An 8,110-nucleotide genomic window follows, 5' to 3' on the forward strand; every position below is an offset into this window, starting at 1 on the left:
TTACCAGTTTCCAATGAAAATCTCCTTTGGCTAATCTTAGTCTTAACTCATTATCTCTCCAACAGACAAGCAGGAAGAAATTTACCACAGTGATGAGCATTATGTACATAGGCCTTTCCTCCAGGGCTGTATGAGCCTTAAACACATTATTACTCTCTGACATGCTCATTTTCCCTCAACTGAAAATGGGGATTGAACTCAGTCTATAATGTTAAAATGGAGAGATTATTTTGTGTGTAAAGGACTAATCCTTGGCAAAAGGTAGGTCCTTAAAAATAATGGCTTTGGAGAGATAATGAGCCTTCTTAGCACCCCCAGATTCAAGTTCCCTCCCTTTCAGATGGACCTCAGAAGTGTCAGGCTGGCTTAACCCCCACCAGCTCCAGACCATCAAGCACAGACACCGTTTCATCCCTCCAGATATAGATTGGACAAGAGCTCCGATATTCCTTCTGCTTCTCATCTTCTATGGTCGTGAATATGGGGTTTGGGCCAAAAGAACTCTTCAAGTAGAAAACTTTGGTTTCTCCAAGTCTTAACTGAGGTTTGCACCGTTTTATTTAAGATGGAAGAATTTTTAAAAAATAATTTTGGTGCTGGGCGTGGTGGCGCACGCCTGTAATCCCAGCACTTGGGAGGCAGAGGCAGGCAGATCTCTGTGAGTTCCAGGCCAGCTGGGGCTACAGGGAGACCCTGTCTCAAAAGACAAAATAATAATAATAATGATGATGATGATGATGATGATAATAATAATAATTTTGGATGCTAGGGAGATGACCAGTGGGTAAAGTACTTGCCATAGGACCTGGGTTTGAAACCCCAGCACCCTTGTAAAAGCTGGCACTGTTGTCATACATCTGTAAACCCCTCAGTGAGAGCGTGAAGACAGATCAAGGGACTCTCTGGCCAGCCAGTCTAGCTGAAATGGTAAGTTCCTGGTTCAATGAGAGACCCTGTCTCTAAATAATGAATAATAAGGTAGAGAGCAATGGAGGAAGACACCTGGGGTCAGCCTCAGGCCTCAACAAGCAAAAGTATACACACACACACACACACACACACACACACACACACACACAATTTTCATTTGAAATTTGAAGTAAGGGGTATACCAGTTATTCTAATCTGGTCATTGTATTACATATAGATATACTGGGACTCATAAATTTAAACAATTGTGTGTCAAAATCTTTTTGTCTATTTTTGAGGGTGCTTTGTTAGTTTGTTTTTGAGACAGGGTCTCGCTGTAGACCCAGCAGCCTGGAATTTGCTATGTAGACCAGACTGGCCTTGATCTCACAGAGATCTGGCCTCCCCTGCCAGAGTGCTGGGATTAAAGGTGTGTGCCACCACATCTGGAAATTAAAATCTTTTTAACAGCACTGAAAAAAAAAAAAACCACAATGAGACAGAACACTCCCTAAGACTTGGCAGCCCAGGCAAAGAACTGCATAAGGAAGTAAGAGAATTACTGGACATGTTCTATACATAGAAATAAGAAAAGCAACTCCCTCCGCCTGCAGAAAGGGGAGACAGAGGACTTCACCAGGAAGGTAGTTGAACTGAAGTTTCAAAGGTGGAGGTCAGAGTAAAACCTTTCCAAAGTCCCAAGACATGTGGCAGGGAGTGCAACACACTCAAGGGTTTGAAAGAAGAAAGCAGTGCAGCAATAATACAGGCAGTGGTGCAAAATAAAATGGAAAGATGGAAAAACACCAGACCATGCAGGGATCTCTAGGCCATGGAAAGGAGTGTGGTCTCTATCCTAAAATATAGAAACTCATCGAAGAGTTTTAAGCTAAGGTAAGATGTTGCCAAGTTTGAATTTTTTTTAAATTTTTATGGCTGTATGTAGCTTTGGTGTTTTTTAAAAAAAAAAAGTGGGCTGGAAGAGATGGCTCCGCAGTTAAGAGAACTGGCTGCTCTTGCAGAGGGCCCAGGTTCAAGTCCCAGCACCCGTGTGGGAGCTAACAACTGTCCCTAACTCCAGTTCCAAGGGAATTTGATGCCCTCTTCTGACATCCGTGAGCATTGCACAACACGGGTGCATGTACATGCATGCAGGCAATACACTTATACACATAAAATAAAATAACAAATTTTAAAAAGCAACTAGCACTGGAGAGATGGCTAAGCGGCTAAGAGCACTGGCAGATCTTACAGAGGACCTGGATTCAGCTCCCAGCATCCATGTGGCAGCTAGCAACTGTCTGTAACTCCAATTTTGGGAGATCCAACACCCTCTTCTAACCTCTCTGGGCATTGCATGACAACCTCTATAGGCATTGCATGACATGGGTGCACTTGTATACATGCAGGCAAAACACTCATACACATAAAATACAAATAAGTTTTATTAAACCAACTAAATAGGAAAAGGATATCGAAAGTTGAGGTATAGTTCGAGGTCCGGTTAAAGGATCATGGTTTCATGGTAGCAATGGGGACAGAGAAGAGTGGCAGATCAAAGATGCCCTGAGGTGAGGAGAAAAGAAACTGTAGGTAGTAAAGACAGGAGAGGGAGGGAGGAGGAGGTCAGATGTGGAAACCTAGGTATCCCATGTGTACAATGGGTTTGGAGTCTGGTCCTAGAGGGACTTAGGGTGACCAGAGTTGGGCTTTTTTAGAGTTAGACTTATAGGGACATCTCAGCAGACATAACAAGCAGGTAACTAACTGGCTGCACGCTCTGGGACTGTAAGGCATCTGAGCTGATAGGAGAACAAGGGGTCCAGAAATGCCTGGAGAATGCCAGTATACAAGCAATTAAGAAGGGTAGGTTACAAGTGACTGAGAATGAGAAAGAGGAAGGAAAACAGGGAAAATGTCGTATGTTAACAAATTATTTTTCATTAGCTCTGCCTAAAATAAGAAAAGCTGAAATCAGACAGACTTCAAAGGACAAAGAGAAAGATGAAAGTCTAAAATAATATTTCATGCATACGGTGATTAACCCTTGGTTACCAAGATCTGCCTTTATTAAAATCATTATGTGTTAACATAGATTGTCTTACCCATTTACAAAGTTCCTACCATACCACGCTCCCCTATAGGCAGAGAATCCTCCCCTGCCATTGCCTTAGATCTTGGCCCGATGACAGTGGGTGTAAGCAGGCATGATACATACCATGGCCATGCAGAAAGTCCAAATATTCTCATATGGGTGGGCTCTAGCTCTCTGAAATGTCTGCCCTCCACCATGAGAAGAGTAAATGCCATCATCTACGGTCCTGGAATGAAACTGTACAAAGAGTAAAACCAAGCCAGGAGTGGTGGCACATGCCTTTAATCCCAGCACTGGGGAGGCAGAGGCAGGGGGATCTCTGTGAGTTCAAGGCCAGCCTGGTCTACATAGTGAGTTCCAGGCCAGCTGGGGCTACGGGGAGACGCTGTCTCAAAAAAGACCAAAAAAAAAGTAAAACCAATCCCAGCCAAGCCACTGCAATGCGGCCCCTACGGCCCCTAAGTGACATGAGCAGGAAATAAATGCATGGGATTTGTAGCCACTGAACCTGTGGTGGCCATTTGTTACAACAACAAAAGTTCGTATATTTGCTGTTCTAGTTTGCTTTTTATTGTTATGATAAAACACTTGGATCAAAAACAACTTAGGAGAATGAAGAGCTTATTTCACCTTACACTTCCAAGCCACAGTCCATCATTGGGGAAACTCAGAACACAAACTCAAGGCAGAAACCTGAAGGCAAGACCACTTGCTACCCCATGCAGCATCGCTTACAAACAGGAAACTCACTCACAACCAAGGAAGGGCAACAGAAACCATGAAGGATGCCGATTACTTGCTGGCTTGTTCATGCTTAGCTTTCTAATTTTTTATTTACTATTTTTATTTATTTTATGTGTATGAGTGTATTGTCTGTATGTATGCAAGTCCACCTATGTCATGCAATGCCTGTGGAGTTCAGAAGAGGGCATCAGATCCCCTGGAACTGGAGTTACAGACAGTTGTTAGCTGCCATGTGGGTGCTGGGATTCGAACCCAGGTCTTCTGTAAGAACAGCCAGTGCTCCTAACTGCTAAGCCATCTTTCCAGCCCCTTAGCTAGCTTTCTTATACAATCCAGGACTACCTGCCTAGAGACAGCACTGCCCACGGTTGGCTGGCCCTCCTGTATCAATAATCAAGACAACTCCCCACCCCAGTTATGCCCACAGGCCAGTCTGATCTAGGAAATTTCTCTGTTGAGGTTTCTCTGTTCAGATGACTCTAAGCTGTGTCAAGCTGACAACTAAGGCTAACCAGGACACATGCCACAGTGAGATTTTCTTAAAACTAAGTCTAGTTATTTAAAACTCCAGTAGAAAGGAGAAGGTGCTATTTATCTAGATCCATTGTACATCTATCACTAATGTGCAGTTTATGGACACCATCTCATTTTTATCATAATGACAATTCTTACCATTTACATGACAAACTAAGGCCCAGATGTATTGAATACAGTTTCTAGGATCACAAAGCTAGCAAAAAATGGAAATGGAACAAAAATTCATCTGACTCCAAAGCCCTTACACCTTCCTTATTGTCAAATTGAAGATTTTCTAGAACTCGAACCTAGGTCTCCCACACAGGGAGAACAAACAAACAACCTGGGGAACTATCAATGCAGGCTCAGCCCGAGACTGGGATGCTTAACCTAGTAGCTTGTTGCTGTGGAGCAAGTCCAAAGCAACTAGCAGGAGGCTATCTGCATCTGCACCTCCGGAAATCTCACATGGGTGAGCTTCACCTGTCTCCCACAAATTCTATCACAGTTAGGAAATAGGAAGCCTTATAACTTCAAAGTTTGTGCTCAAGTCAAGTCCTGCCAGAAACTGAAAACAACGGTTGCACTTGGTCTCATTCTCTATAGCCACATGGCCAGGTGACTTTCATCTGTCCACTCTGCTCACTATGCTCCTCCCTTGGCTTTGCTACCTAATCCTTGGAGGCAGGAGTCACAGCTGCCTCTGAAGGGAAATTTTAACTTGGACGTGGTACATAGCAATGACAAGCAAACCACAGTAACCACTTATCAGTGTCCAGTTGTCCACTGCAGTGTTAGATTCTCCACTCAGAATTTATTATCTTGTAGCTCCTCCGATGAGACCTGGGGGTGGGGGGTTGATGAGGTTCCCTGTAAAGTTTTTAAAATTAACCAAATCTGGGTTTAAACTCTGCTCTGGTTCTTCCTAGCTCCATGAACTTTTATCTATCTCTCTAAACACCAGTTCATTTTCTTAGTATGAAAAGTGGATAATAAGTACCTCAGTGAGTTGCTTGGAGATAAAATAAGGGCAAATATTCACTTTTCCATTGTGGATGGTGGGTACTGCCTTGAGCTGCAGAGCACCTCCAGGGTCAGGAAGCAGACCCCCAAGAGCAGCTTCTCCCCTCACAGTTGCTTCTTCTTTCAATGTCTCACTTAATACTGGACAAATCGTCACAGCCACCAACACCATCACCACATTGGAAGTACTCAGTTTCTGTCTTTTCCATATAGTACCTCTAATGACATAACCTTGAAGCTACATAAATTAAAGCACACTCATTTTAGAGATGGTCAGACCAAGAGTGCTGCCTGTAGACCAGCACTCTCAGCCAACCAAGACCCCAGGCCACTGCCTTTCCCTCTTCCTTGCTGCCCTCCAGCTCTTAGCTGCTAATCTGTAAGCTCTCCCAGTTGCCTTCAGTGAGACTGGGGGAGTAATTTTCTCTCTGGTAGGACTACACGAGCAAACTCTCCAAAAGGTATTGATTGTAAGTCTTACACACTGAAAGCTACAAGTCATTGTGGAGGGAAGTTAAAGACCTAAATAAATGAATAGAGCTTCCATCTTCATTTGGTGGAAAGCTCAATACTGTTGCCATGGAAATTGTTTCCCCAAATTGACCTATAAGTTGGAACAACACACACGCAAATGAAAAAAAAAAAAGCAAGCTATTTTGCAGAAATTGGAAAGATAATACTCGTATTTACATAGAAATGCAAAAGACCAAGAATAACCCAAATAATTTTGAATAAATATAGTTGGTAGATTTACACTCTCTGTGTGTCTATGTATGTGTGAGTGAGTGTGTGTGTGAGTGTGTGTGTGCATGTTCATGTGTGCACATGTGTTCAAAGGCCAAAGTACAGCCTCTGGTATTATTACTCAGGTTGTTCACCTTCGGTTTTTTGTTTGTTTGCTTTTGAGACAGAGTCTCTCACTGGCCTGGAACTCACCAAGCAAGTGAGGTTGGCTAGCCAGTGAGTCCCAGAAAACTACCCGTCCCCGCCTCTCCAACACAGACATTACAAGTGGGTACAACCATGCCCAGCTTTTTTTACGTTCTGTGGGATTGAATTCAGCTCTCCATACTTGCAGGGAAAACACTTCACCAACAGAGCTACAGTGATGAAGACAGTGTGGTACTCGCATGACCATAAAGAAACACATGCTGATGCAACAAGAGTGAAATTCCAAAATCAAACCCGATTCCCAACAAAAGCACCAAGCAATTCAAAATAAATAAATAAACTTTTTTGAAAAAAGAAAATGGTATTGGAACAATTGGATATGCACCTGCATAAAAATTAATAGAGAGCCATATTTATATCAAATATATAAATTAATTCGAAATTAATGACATCAAAATATAAGAGCTAAAACTATAAATGTTTTAGAAGAAAATCTAAAATCTAGGAGAAAACTCCTTGTGATCTTGAGTAGACAAAAGTATTTTACATACCATCTAAAGAATGAGTCAATAAAAGGATAGAGTAGACTTCAAAGTTAAACACTTGAACTTCAAAAAGCAACATTAATAAAGTGAAAAAACAAGCCACAGAGAATATTTCTCTGCACATCACATGTCTAATAAGAGACTTATTACTCAGAATATATAAAGAGCTACAAGGAAAAAACCAGACAAAGCAACTTGTAAAATTGGCTTTAAAAGATTTAAAGAGATATTCAGCCAAAGAAGATACATGAATGATAAACAGACACATGAGAAGATGCTCAACATTATCAATCATTAGGAAATACAAACAGATCCATGATGAGATGCCATTTCATACCTGCCAGCATCAAATGACAGGCAATAACAAGTGTTGGTGAGGACGTGGAGAAAGGGGAAACTTCATGAAAGCTTATGGGGGGTGTTCAATGATACAGCCACTCGGGAAAACAGGTGAGCCATTTCTTTAAAGGTTAAACATGAGTTTATTATACAATCCAGCAAGTCCACTCTTAGCCTCTTACTCAATAGAAATGAAAGCATATATTCACGCAAAACATTGTACATAAATGTAAAACTGGGAGGGAGAGGTTGGGACGAGGAAGGGGATCAGCATGAAAAGGAAGGGATCCGCATGAAAGGGAAGGGATCCGCATGAATATATACATGCAGGCATGAAAGGGGAGGGGCACAAGATGGTAAAGGGAGTGAATGTGATCAAAATATATTATGAAAATGAGACTCGTGTATAAATTTATACAAGCAAAAAAACATTTTTCAGAGTTATGCACAATGCTCATACCAGCATTATTCATAATAGGCAAAGAGTGGAAACAATCTAAATGCCCATAAGTAAAGTTAAAAGTGGCATATTGAATGCTATTTAGCAAAAAGAAAGAAAGAGATGGTGGGAAAGGAAAAGGAGATGAACAGAATGCTGACACATGCCTCATGGGTAAACGTCAGAAATAGTAAAGGAGAAAGAAGCCAGACACAAAGGACTATACTGTATGACTCCATCTATAAGAACTATCAAAAAGGGCCAAAAATAGAAGTATTACCAATTCCAGTGTCTCTGAATCTGAGGCTGAAGTAGGCATTGACTGCAGGGAGGCCCAGGGATCTTTCAGGGGTAATGGAAATATCCTAAACCTGATTGTGGTAATGGTTTTAAAGTTGCACAGCTCTGTAAATTTACTAATACCCATTGAGTTGTGCACTTAAAACAGGTAATGTTTATGGTTTGTAAATTGTATCTCAGTAATGTTTTTAAATAGTCCTAATTAAGTCTGTAAAATATTGAAAACAAGAAGAAAGAAGTTATACTAGGAAGTTTCCTCCCCATGCTTCCTGCTTTTTTGTCTTCTGGAAAGGACCCGAGGCCCTCCTT

Source organism: Nannospalax galili, unplaced genomic scaffold (assembly GCF_000622305.1).
Source record: "Nannospalax galili isolate Female #2095 unplaced genomic scaffold, S.galili_v1.0 scaffold383, whole genome shotgun sequence".
Taxonomy (NCBI): Eukaryota; Metazoa; Chordata; class Mammalia; order Rodentia; family Spalacidae; genus Nannospalax; species Nannospalax galili.